General features: G+C 42.0%; 2 long non-coding RNA genes across 2 annotated transcripts; one reads left to right on the top strand and one right to left on the bottom strand.

Annotated features, from left to right (window-relative positions):
• Positions 1-4,950: 4,950 nt before the first annotated feature.
• Positions 4,951-10,053, bottom strand: LOC110743039. Its single transcript, XR_002521434.2, has 4 exons — positions 9,918-10,053; positions 9,091-9,250; positions 7,070-7,180; positions 4,951-6,169 (listed from the first exon to the last, which is right to left on the bottom strand). It is a non-coding gene; the product is annotated as an uncharacterized LOC110743039 (long non-coding RNA).
• On the top strand, positions 5,719-7,710 carry LOC108585362. Its single transcript, XR_004184200.1, has 2 exons — positions 5,719-5,814; positions 7,000-7,710. It is a non-coding gene; the product is annotated as an uncharacterized LOC108585362 (long non-coding RNA).
• Positions 10,054-11,608: the final 1,555 nt, after the last annotated feature.

The following is an 11,608-nucleotide window of genomic DNA, read 5'->3' as shown; positions in this document are numbered from 1 at the left end:
ACTCTCCTCAGCAGGTCTTATCATGATCAGATTTTTTTTTTTGAAGGTCTCACTATGTTGCCCAGGTTGGTCTCAAATTCCTGGGCTCAAGCAATCCTCCCACCTTGGCCACCCAAGGTACTGGGATAATAGGTGTGAGCCAACATGTCCAGCCAGATTTTTTTAAATTTCTGCCTATCTAATGAGTGTGAAATATTAGATCCTTTTTGCTTAATTTATGTTACATTGATAACATATGTTTCAAGAACATTGGATAACCTTTTCTGAGGATTGTCATTCATATCCTTTGGCCTTTTCCATGAGCACTGTTTATAAAATCTGGGCCAAATCCTTTCTTGGTTATATCCATGCCAAATCTCTTCTCCAAGTTTAAGATTTGTATTTTCCATTTTGTTTATGATATCTTTAATCTACCAAAGAGTTTTAAAAAAATATTTTAATGTGGTTAAATTTATTGATCTTTTTGTTTATGATTTGTGCTTCTGGTATTGTGTTTAAGAAATCTTTTCCTGACCTGAGATCATAAAAATATTATCCTTCATTTTCTTCCAAAACTTTTAAAGTCATGCTTTTTCATATGTTGGTCTATAATCCATTTAAATATGGTTAAATGTAGTGATCTAACTTATTTTTTCCACATGGATAACCATTTTTTCCAATGTTGCTTGCTAAAAGTCCTTCTTTCCCTACTGATTTAAAATGACATCTGTGCTTTATACAAATTTCTGTGTATGAGTGGGCCTGTTTCTAGACTCTATTCTGCCTCTCTTTGTGCTAATATCACACTTTCTTATTACTACAATTTAAGTCTTGCTGTGGTGGGAGTGAGTGAGTCCTCACATGTTGAACTTCGTCTTCAAAATTGTTCTGGTGGCCAGGTGCAGTGGCTCACGCCTGTAATCTCAGCACTTTGGTATGCCCAGGTGGGTGGATCACTTGAGATTAGGAGTTCAAGACTGGCCTGGGCAACATTGTGAAACCAGTCTTTACTAAAAATACAAAAAAATAACAAATACAAAAAATAGCCAGGCATGGTGGCTTGTGCCTGTGGTCCCAGCTACTCGGGAGGCTGAGGCAGGAGGATCGCTTGAGCCCAGGAGGTCCACGCTGCAGTGAGCCGAGATTGTGCCGCTGCATTCCAGACTGGGTGACAGAGCAAGACCGTGTATCAAAAAAATAAAATAAAAAATTGTTCTGGCATTCTTGGTTCTTTGTTCTACCTTATATAAATTATATCAATTTATGAATCTCAAAAAAAACTCATTTGAATTTTAGTAGGATTATATTCAGTTTATAAATTGCCTAAAATCAACATCTTTAGAAGTCAGTTCTACAAATTCATCTCATATTGTATATCTTTCCATTTATTTAGGTCTTCAAGAATTTTTAAAATTTTATGTATATATAGAGAGAGGTTTTTCACATCTTTTGATAGATTTCTTCCTGGATACCTTCACATTTTGTGTTGCTACTTTCATATATATATATCTTTTTGAACTATATTTTTCTAGGGGTCCACGGCCAGTGAGTAGAAAGTTCATTTCTTATTAATGTTAACAAAGTGTTCTTAGACATTCCATTAAGTCACTTGTTGAATTATGAATTACTTAGAGGGTTTTTTAAAAAAAATTTCTTGATGTATGGTTTGGATTTTATTTTGCTACTGGTGTCTAACAGTTGACGTTGCTCAAGAACAGTCAGTATGATTCTTTGTTGCATATAAAGGATTGCTTTGTAGCCTCATGTGTGATCTTTTGGTAAGAGTGGCAGGTACTTGGAAAGAAAGGTCTTTTTGATCAAGTTTGTTCATGGTGTTGCTCAGATCTTCTATATCCTTTCTGTAATCATAAACTACCAATTACTGAAAGAGATGTGTTAAATACTCTCCCATGACTACAGAATTGTCCGTTTATCTCTGAAATTTTACCAATTTTTTGGCTTGGTATAATTTGATGCTATGTTTTAGTGTCTGCAAGTTATGTTTTTCCAATGAATTGTTCCTTTTTCTCTTCATTCGACTTTTTTTTTCTAATATTCCTTTTTGCTTGAAATACAACTTTGTCTACTTTTTTTTTTTTTTTTTTTCAGATGGAGTCTCGCTCTATCACCCAAGCAGGAGTGCAGTGGCACAATCTCGGCTTACTGCAACCTCCACCTCTCAGGTTCAAGTAATTCTCTGCCTCAGCCTCCCAAGTAACTGGGATTACAGGCACCCATCACTATGCCTGGCTAATTTTTGTATTTTTAGTAGAGATTCACCATGTTGGTCAGGCTGGTCTCAAACTCCTGACCTTGTGATCTGCCCACCTCAGCCTCCCAAAGTGCTGGGATTACAGGCATGAACCACCATGCCCGGCCTGTTTACTCTTAATATTACCATCCTCTGCCTTTTCCTTTCTCTGGATTAATTTTTTGCTGGCATTTTCCATACTTTTACATTCAACATTTCTTTGTCTTTACATTCTAGTGTGTCCTTTTTAAAGTATATTGTTAGATTTTCTTCTATCCAGTATGACTGACAATCTATCTTGCTAATTGAGGGTTTAATTTTACTTACTTTGTGAATTCTGCTATATTAGGATTTATTTTGGTCATTTTGCTTTACACTTTATGCTTAACCTGATTTTTCTCTGCCTCTTCCTTTCTTGCATCTTTTTATTGACCATTAAAAAAAATATTTTATGGCGGGGCGCTGTGGCTCACGCCTGTAATCTCAGCACTTTGGGAGGCTGAGGCAGGCAGATCACAAGGTCAGGAGATTGAGACCATCCTGGCTAACTCGGTGAAACCCCGTCTCTACTAAAAATACAAAAAATTAGCTGGGCATGGTGGCGGGCCCCTGTAGTCCCAGCTACTTGGGAGGCTGAGACAGGAGAATGGCGTGAACCCAGGAGGCGGAGCTTGCAGTGAGCCAAGATCGTGCCACTGCTCCAGCCTGGGCGACAGAGTGAGACTCCATCTAAAAATAATAAAAAAATAAAAATAAAAATAAAATAAAAATATTTTAGCCCAGGCATGTTGGCTCATGCCTGTAATCCCAGCACTTTGGGAGGCCGAGGCAGGCGGGTCACATGAGGTCAGGAGTTTGAGACCAGCCTGAACAACATAGTAAAACATCATCTCTACTATAAATAAATAAATAAATGAATAAATAAATAAATAAATAAAATTAGCCGGGCGTGGTGGCACGTGGCTGCAATCCCAGCTACTCGGGAGGCTGAGGCACAAGAATCACTTGAACCCAGGAGGCGAAGGTTGCAGTGAGCCAAGACTGTGCCACTGCACTCCAGCCTGGGCGACAGAGCCAAACTCGGTCTCAAAAAATAAAATAAAAATAAAAATATGTTCTCTCTACTGGTTTGGAAGTCATGCATACGATTTCTCTTCTTATGTGATTACCTTTTTATAATTTTTAAGAAGCATACTCGATTTAATAAATGCTAGAGTTAATTAACATTGCCACCCTTTTCCCTAAAATGCCCAAATGCCCAAACTCTGCCCATCTCATCTACTATTATGACCAGTACCCTCATTCCACTTTGTTTTCATACTCCCCAAGCAGTCTTTTTTTTACATATTAGATATTTGTTGAAATTTATCTCATATTGTACATCTCACTGCTTCTTTCTTGGGTCAATTCCTTCGGAAGTGTATTCTTCATTCTTTTAGCTAAGGTCTTCAAGTGGAAAATGCTCTCTGTTTTTGTCTGAAAATGTTTATTTTGCCATATCCTTGAATCATAGTGAAGTTGTAAGTTGACAGTTATTTCTTCTCAGCACTCAAATATATTATTCCATTGGTCTTCTGGCTTCTATTGTTGCTATTGCAAAGTTCCAGACAACCTGATAACTCATTCCTTTGTAGGCAATGCTTTTGTCTTTGAGAGCTTCTAAGATCTTGGCCTTTCTACTTGGTCTTTTTTTTTTTTTTTTTTAGATGGAATCTCGCTCTGTTGCCCAGACTGGAGTACAGCGGTGTGATCTCGGCTCACTACAACCTCCACCTCCCAGGTTCAAGCGATTCTGATGCCTCAGCCTCCTGGGTAGCTGGGACTAGAAGCACGTGCCACCACGCCTGGCTAATTTTTGTGTGTGTTTTTAGTAGAGATGGGGTTTTGCCATGTTGGCCAGGCTGTTCTCGAATTCCTGACCTCAGGTGATCCACCCACGTTGGCCTCCCAAAGTGCTAGGATTACAGGGGTGAGCCACCACACCCGACTGGTCTTCTTTTAGTTATACTGTGTTGTGTCCAGTAGAGGATTTCATGTTATTTAACTTGCTGTGGTTCATAACTTTCATTAGTCCTCATTTATCATGTCTTGAACATGTAATAGGTGTGGTTGGTCCTTCACAGTCCACACTCCTTGTCAGTAAGCCCCTCCTCTGCATGTTCTGTCTCTTCATCTCTCTGCACTGGCTTCTGAAGATTCCTCAGCTCTTTCTTTCCATTCATTAGTTATTTATTTGGTAATATATAATCTTTGATTTAACATAGTAAGCTTTAAATGATTTTTAAATTTCTGAGTTATATTTGATTTCTTATTTAGCTCAGTCTAATCTTTTTGATGATGTCTTATTCTGTTATGTTCTTTATCATTATTATGCTTCTTTTATGACTTCTCATTTTAAACATGCTTATTTTTAATCTACCTGATAATCATATTTTATCTGAAGTTGTTGGCAGTTTCATAATTGCTTTTTGTTTTGTTCACTAACTATTGGTTTTGGGGGATTTTTTTTTCATGTGTATGGTAGTTGGGGTTTTTTTGTTTTTGGGGGTTTTTTTGTTTTTGGTTTTGTCTCAAAGACTGGAGTGTAGCAGCACGATCTCGGCTCACTGCAACCTCTGCCTCCCGGATTCAAGTGATTCTCCTGTCTCAGCCTCCCAAGTAGCTGGGAGCCACCATGCCCGGCTAAGTTTTGTATTTTTAATAGAGATGGGATTTCACCATGTTGGCCAGGCTGGTCTCGAACTCCTGACCTCAGGTGATTCACCCACCTCACTCTCCCAAAGTGCTGGGATTACAGGTATGAACCACCATGCCAGGACTGTATGGTAGTTTTTAATTATAAGTTGATCTTTAATTGGGACTTCATGTGAGGATATGCCAGGAGGCCTAGGATGGGTGTATGGCCTCCCAGAAAGGTTTTATTTTTGTTTCAACCAGGTTCCCAAGGATATTATCAGCATGTGGCAGCACTTCATATTAATTTCTTGGTGGGACATGTCTTAGACCACTCTAGTAATATAAATTTTAATATCATATCCATGTGAGGGCACATTAATTATTATAAATTAATTTTAAGGGGAGCTTTTTTTCTTTTTCTCAAGCAAGCTTCCCTGTCATCTCCCTGTGTAAGCAGGCAATGGTTTTCAGTTCATCCTTACACCAGGGTTCCAGTTCCAACTCCCTACTCTTCTGGGACCCAAGCCCCTTCTTGTGTGCCTGCTGGTCATGAAAGCCTAAGCTCCTTGATTTAATAAATTCTAAAGTGAATTCATATTCCCAAACCAGATTCCCAGCCTGGCCAACTGTCCTCCCCAACCTTATCCCCAGCAGCCCCAGGGGCAGCTCAGGCTGGTCATAGTTCTTCCTCCATTTTTGACCCTTCAGTGTTCCCTTACTTTCTTACAGGTGCGGCTAGGCATTTATTAGACTGGATTCAACATTTCTAGAAATTTGCAACAGCTGTTTTTCATATTACATGGAAACCTATGTTGTTGAAAAATAGAAGTATCCAATCTGCTGCTCAATAACCTAAAAGCTTGCCGTCACAGGAACCCCTTCTTAACCCACAGAGCTGAAACGCCAAGGTATATTTTCACACATAGCATATTCTTCCTCACGTCCTCATACTGAGCATGAAGAGATTTCTGATGAAGGCCATTCCTGAGGAAGCATTTTCAGGCTAACTACAGGCTCCCTTAACATAAAAAAAAAAACCAGACAGTATTTCGCAGCATGTGTCTGGCGTGGGAGTGGGAGTGGGAGTGGAAATTCAGTGGCTCCGAGTCCTGACCTGGGTTCTTCCTTGAAGGTATGAAAGGAGCTTACCCGTATGTTGATCTTCACTTTCAGTGAAAAGGGAAAAGAAAGGTGAATGCAGAGGAAGAACTTCTTGCCTTTCTGAAACCACTAGTTGTCACCTTCATGTTTTCTCTGCTGACACTATAAAAAGAGAAAAACCCAAAATCATTAGAAAACATTGTGGTTACGCATTCTCACTGCCAAGGCAAGCATTTGGTAACCTTGCGCAAAGACAAAGCTAGCCAGGGCCCTCTGCCTCTCTTCTGACCCTCAAACCTTCCTGTCTGATTGCAATTTGCATCACGGCCAGGGCTTTGTCGTTTAATTTCTCTCAGAGAGCGACCTGACGGAACATGGCAGAACATTGTGAACCTAGACATTTGAGAAGCTGGTCAGAGTTTGGGGGCCAGGGGAGAAAACTCTAGAATGTTTTATTAGTTCTCTCACCTGCCCATCCCAAGGCAGGGACTCATGGGGAACAGGTGTGGAGAGAGGGAAGTTTTAATTCACTATTAAACATTTACTAAGCAGCTGGTAGGTGGTGCATAAAAAAAGACCATTCTCAAGAAGTTTACACAGTAGAATACGGTTTCCTTTTTTTTCTGGAGTTGCAGGGGGAGCATCTCACTATGTTGCCCAGGCTGGTTTCTAACTCCTGAGTTCAGCTGATCCTCCCATCTCAGCCTCCCAAAGTGCTGGGATTTCAGGCATGAGCCGCAGTGCCTGGCCACTGAATATCATTTCTCACAGTGGGCCTTGCTTGCCTCTCTGGAGTTCTACACAGTTTCTCTCTGAGGGTCTGTGGGGAGTGGGATGCGGGTGGTTCTATGAGGAGAGAGAGAATTAGTGATGGGAGAATTCGGGGAAGGAGAGAGGATTAGTAGAAAAAGGAAATGAGAGTAAGGCATGCCCTTTAAGAAAAAGTCCCGAGGGAGGGAGGCCAGTAAACACGTTTCTGCTGTCTGCCTTAGACAACTGTCAGATGCTGAATGGATCATAAATAGGCAGAGAGAAGTTTGTGATGGGCTGAAAACAGCTCACCTGATGACTGCTGCCAGCGATGGGGACAAAACCCATGGTACTCCCCAGGCACCCAGCTCTCCACTCAGCCTCTGACTTCCTGGCTGGACTGATCTTCAGGATGAGGAAGTTCTGTAAAAGGGGAAGGCGGGGGTTCCCCTCTGCCCCAAGTGTGCCTTCTGAGCCTTCTTTCCAGAGAAGGGCTTCTGAGTGAAAAGAATGCATTTAACCTCGGCCCGCCCACGGACTACCGCAGCAGCTGCCCCTTGTTGAGCTCTGGCCAAGAGTCAAGCCTTCTGTGGTCAGTCCCTTCTGATTCTCCTCTCCCCAGCAACCCCAGTGGGGAGCTCTTATATGCTGGCCTCCAGGTCTCGGGTCCCCATTCCCACAACCCTTCCCTCAAGCCGGTAGAACCTTCGCGAACACCCTCCACTGCTCGCGGCGCTCCCCAGCGTTAAGACCTGAACACCCATGGGCCATTGAGAACCACAGAAGGACTGGAAGGAAAGCCCAAAGTGTGGCTATGTAAATTGTGTTTTTAGATAAAATTTCCCATCAGGTTTTTCCCTAAGGGCTACTTCTTAGTCACCCTGTACTTTCCAGTTATGGTCTTGTTTGTTCTCTGAATGAACCAAATAAATAGAAATAACTCTTATTTCAAATACTTTGTCTTTGCTTTCTTTTTTTCTCTTAGAAACTAAAAGCCTGTGAGAGAGTGCCCATCCTCTGCCAAGGAGGAAAGAGGGAGGTGAAACAATTCCTTTGCTGAACATGAGGAAGAAACCGCATAATCCAGCAAGTGGCACAAAAACAAAACACAGAGATACTGGTCTCAGGCTTGATTTGAGGCACTTTAGTGGAAAGTCTTTCCACAGGCACAACACAGTCCTTCAAGGACCATGTAAAGAAAGCCTTTACTTTTTTTTTTTTTTTTCTGAGATGAAGTCTTACTGTGTTGCCCAGGCTGGAGTGCAATGGTGTGATCTTGGCTCACTGCAAGCTCCACCTCCCAGGTTCAAGCAATTCTCCTGCCTCAGCCTCCCAAGTAGCTGGGATTACAGGCACCCACCATCATGCCTGGCTAATTTTTGTAGAGACAGGGTTTCACCATGTTGACCAGGCTGATCTTGAACTCCTGACCTCAGGTGATCCACCCACCTTGGCCTCCCAGAGTGCTGGGATTACAGGCCTGAGCCACCACACCAGGCTGCCTTTTTTTTTTTTTTTTTAATGGCAAGAATTTCTATGTTGAAATCTCCTACTTGTATGCTTCTTGCTGTACCTTTGAGCTTGCTTGTCCCTCTCTCTAGAAACTTCTTGCCCAGAATCACAGCCCAACTTCCTCATTCATTTCACCCAAGTGTGTTCAAATGTCACTCTTCCAGAAGAGTATCTATTGACCATCTATCTAAAAGATCTAAGCCCTGCACACTCCTTGTACCTTGCCTTAATTTTCTCCCACAGCACTTTTCTCAATCTGACATTATTGTACATATTTGTATGCCTATTTATATTTTTTCTCCTCCACTAGAATGGGGAGGCCATGTCTTATTCACTTCCTTTAGTCTCAGAATAGCACTGGGCATGTAGTAGGTGCTCAATAAATGTTTGCTGAATGGATGTATCAATGAAGACAGATGTACCTGAGATAAATATTGTGGCAATTTGCATTATCAACTTTCATTTTCATGCCTCCTCGTTTTCATGCTGTGAAAGTTGAGGCCAAATGTTAAGTCAGGGGACCCTCACTTCCAACATCAATTCAAGTTTGAGGGGTTCCCAAAACCACCCTTGAGTGTGAGAATACACTGAAGGGACTCACGAAGTGGCTGAAAGCTGTTATACTCATGGTTGCCATTTATTACAGAGAAAGAATACAAATTAAAACCACCTGGGGAAGAGAAGCCTAGGGCAGAGTCCAAGAGAGGTCCAATGTGGAGGTTCCAGGCATCCTCTTTTCATGGAGTCATGGACAGTGGTACCTCCTCCCAGCCATGATGTGCGACAATATGCATGGAATACTGCCAAGCAGGGATGCTCACCTGAGCCTCGGTGGTCAGAGTTTTTATTGCAGCTCAATCACTACTGCCCACATGGCTGACATGATTCTCTAGTTCCTCCAAAGGCAAAGCGAACATCACTACTTCCACCAAATGCCTCCATTGCATATCATATTTTTAGACTGTCAAGTGGTCAATGCCCCTAGACAAACAAAGACATTTCTATCAGTCTTGATATTCCAGGAGCCTAGGGGTTACCTCCCAGTAGTGAAGGGCAAAGGTCAGACCTCTCTTTGGGTAAAGTTAATTCTTTTCTCACACATGCCTTATAAATTTGCTGTGCCCTTGAGCTGTGGGTGGGAATAACTCCCCCAGCTCTTGACCTTGGGTTTGTCTCATGAGCAGTGCAAGATCAGAGGTAACCAGGTCCATGTACATTTGTGTCTTTTCATAATGTCAGACTTTTATTGATGCTATTTCAATCACAAAAGCCACTAGCTACATCAAATCCCCAAGCAGGCAATTCTCGTTAGTACTTCCTGTTCACTGGGCAGTCAGAGTCACAGGCACACAGGCTGAAGCCACCCCACAAGTCAGTCTATATTCCAAATTATACATAATAGTACACCCAATCAATATATAAATGTTACGGGTTAAACATCTACAACAAACAAAATAACATTTACCATCAAGAGAAAATAAATGGGAAAAAAGGATTAAGAACCAGTTCATGAAGAGCAACAGAAACAAAAAGAATCTCCTGGTCTGGGCCAGGCAGTCCAGTGGTCTTGCGAGGAACACCTTTGATGTGGGTAGAGCCTTTCATGGCAGATGCCAGAGCCTTTCATGGCAGATGCCAAGGAGCTTACCTCGAGTGACAGCAAGACAGTGTTGATTAAGACAGCTGTTTCAGCTGGGTGTGGTGGCTCATGCCTGTAATCCCAGCACTTTGGGAGGTTGAGGTGGGTGGATCACTGGAAGTCAGGAGTTCGGGACCAGTCTGGCCAACATGGTGAAATCCCATCTCTGCTAAAAATACAAAAATTAGTTGGATGTGCTGGCACGTGCTTGTAATCCCAGCTACTCAGGAGGCTGAGGCAGGAGAACTGCTTGAACCCGGGAGGCAGAAGTTGCAGTGAGCCGAGACTGCACCACTATACTGCAGCCTGGGCAACAAGAGTGAAACTCCTCTCAAAACAAAACAAGACAAACAAACAAAAAACCACTGTTTCAAGCGCTGAAGTCCTGCTCCTGCCCTTTTTATGGCTGCAGTGTCCTCTAGTGAAGAATGATAGTGGAAGATTGTGCTTATTTATGTCCTTATCTGTTTGGATGCAGTCTTTATTTATTAATTTATTTATTACACAAAATATCTTGTCCTTGTTGGCAAGTGCCCTATGAAATGTAAGATGGAGTTTTTTTCTAAGATTGAGTCACTTATGTCAAGGGTGCTTTATACAGTTTGTAGTGTGACTTCTTGCTCATGGAATGAAGCACAAATCAAGGTGTATTAATTCCACTTTCTCTCCTTCATCTCTACCATCATCATAAGAAGAACAGGTCCAGCCCAGCCCATTAGTGCCAGGAAGAAGATGAGAAACATGTGGTGCAAAGCCACCCCACCCCCAGTCTGAACCTAGCCTAGAGTCAGCCTTCATCTCACGGGCCAACTATCTGAACTCCACAAATGCCTTCTGCTATATGCTGCTGAGATTTTCTGATTGGTTTTTAAGCAGCATTATCATGGGTATAATTAACTAATAAAGGCATCAAACCCTTAAGGACCACTTACATTTTTCTATAAGTTTGCTGATCCTATTAGAACTCCTTTGGCTTTCATAGAAACAGGGTAGCTTGAGAAAATGGGCACAAGTTGACGAAGTTTGGATGAAAGCAGGTGATGAGGGAGGAAGCTTGCAAGGTCTAAAGCAGTGATTGCAAACACAGTTACCTACAGGGCCAGGAGGGTTATGTGAGGGAACAAAGAAAGCCAGTTACCTGACAATAAATGTGATCCATGTGAGAAGAAAAGCAATAGAGTAGTGAGGACTACGGCAAACTGAACAGTAATCGCCCATCTAAGAGAAGCCACCACTTAGCTCCCACCAATTGTTGCTAATGGGAAAATGTTAACCAATGTCAAATCTTTCAAGCTTTTTTTTTCAGAGAAGTGGATATAGATATTACATGAAATCTCTTAAATGCTGCAAATGGTTGATTTTTGTTCAAAACACTGTTGCAAGACAAACCAAACACACCTATGGCTGTCTGTATGCAACCTCTCATTTGTGTCATGATGTACAACATCTGGTGGTAGCAGGCTTGTCTGGGACCTTAAGGAGAGGACCCTTGACGGCCAGGGTCAGCATGAGGTGACCAGTTGCCTTGTGTGCAGCTGGGTGATGGGTTTTAGTTCAGAGAGGAAAAATATGCAAAGAGGAGAGCAGGCATAACAAGTGGATACCAAAGACAAATTTCTCCACCATTATTTGGCCCGTGGCTGTTCCTATCACATCTTAATGGAGCCACTTGAGGGTTCTGAAATTATTTGTTAACAGTT

Source organism: Papio anubis, chromosome 6 (assembly GCF_008728515.1).
Source record: "Papio anubis isolate 15944 chromosome 6, Panubis1.0, whole genome shotgun sequence".
In the NCBI taxonomy this organism is placed as follows: Eukaryota; Metazoa; Chordata; class Mammalia; order Primates; family Cercopithecidae; genus Papio; species Papio anubis.
This window is presented reverse-complemented; position numbering and strand designations above follow the sequence as displayed.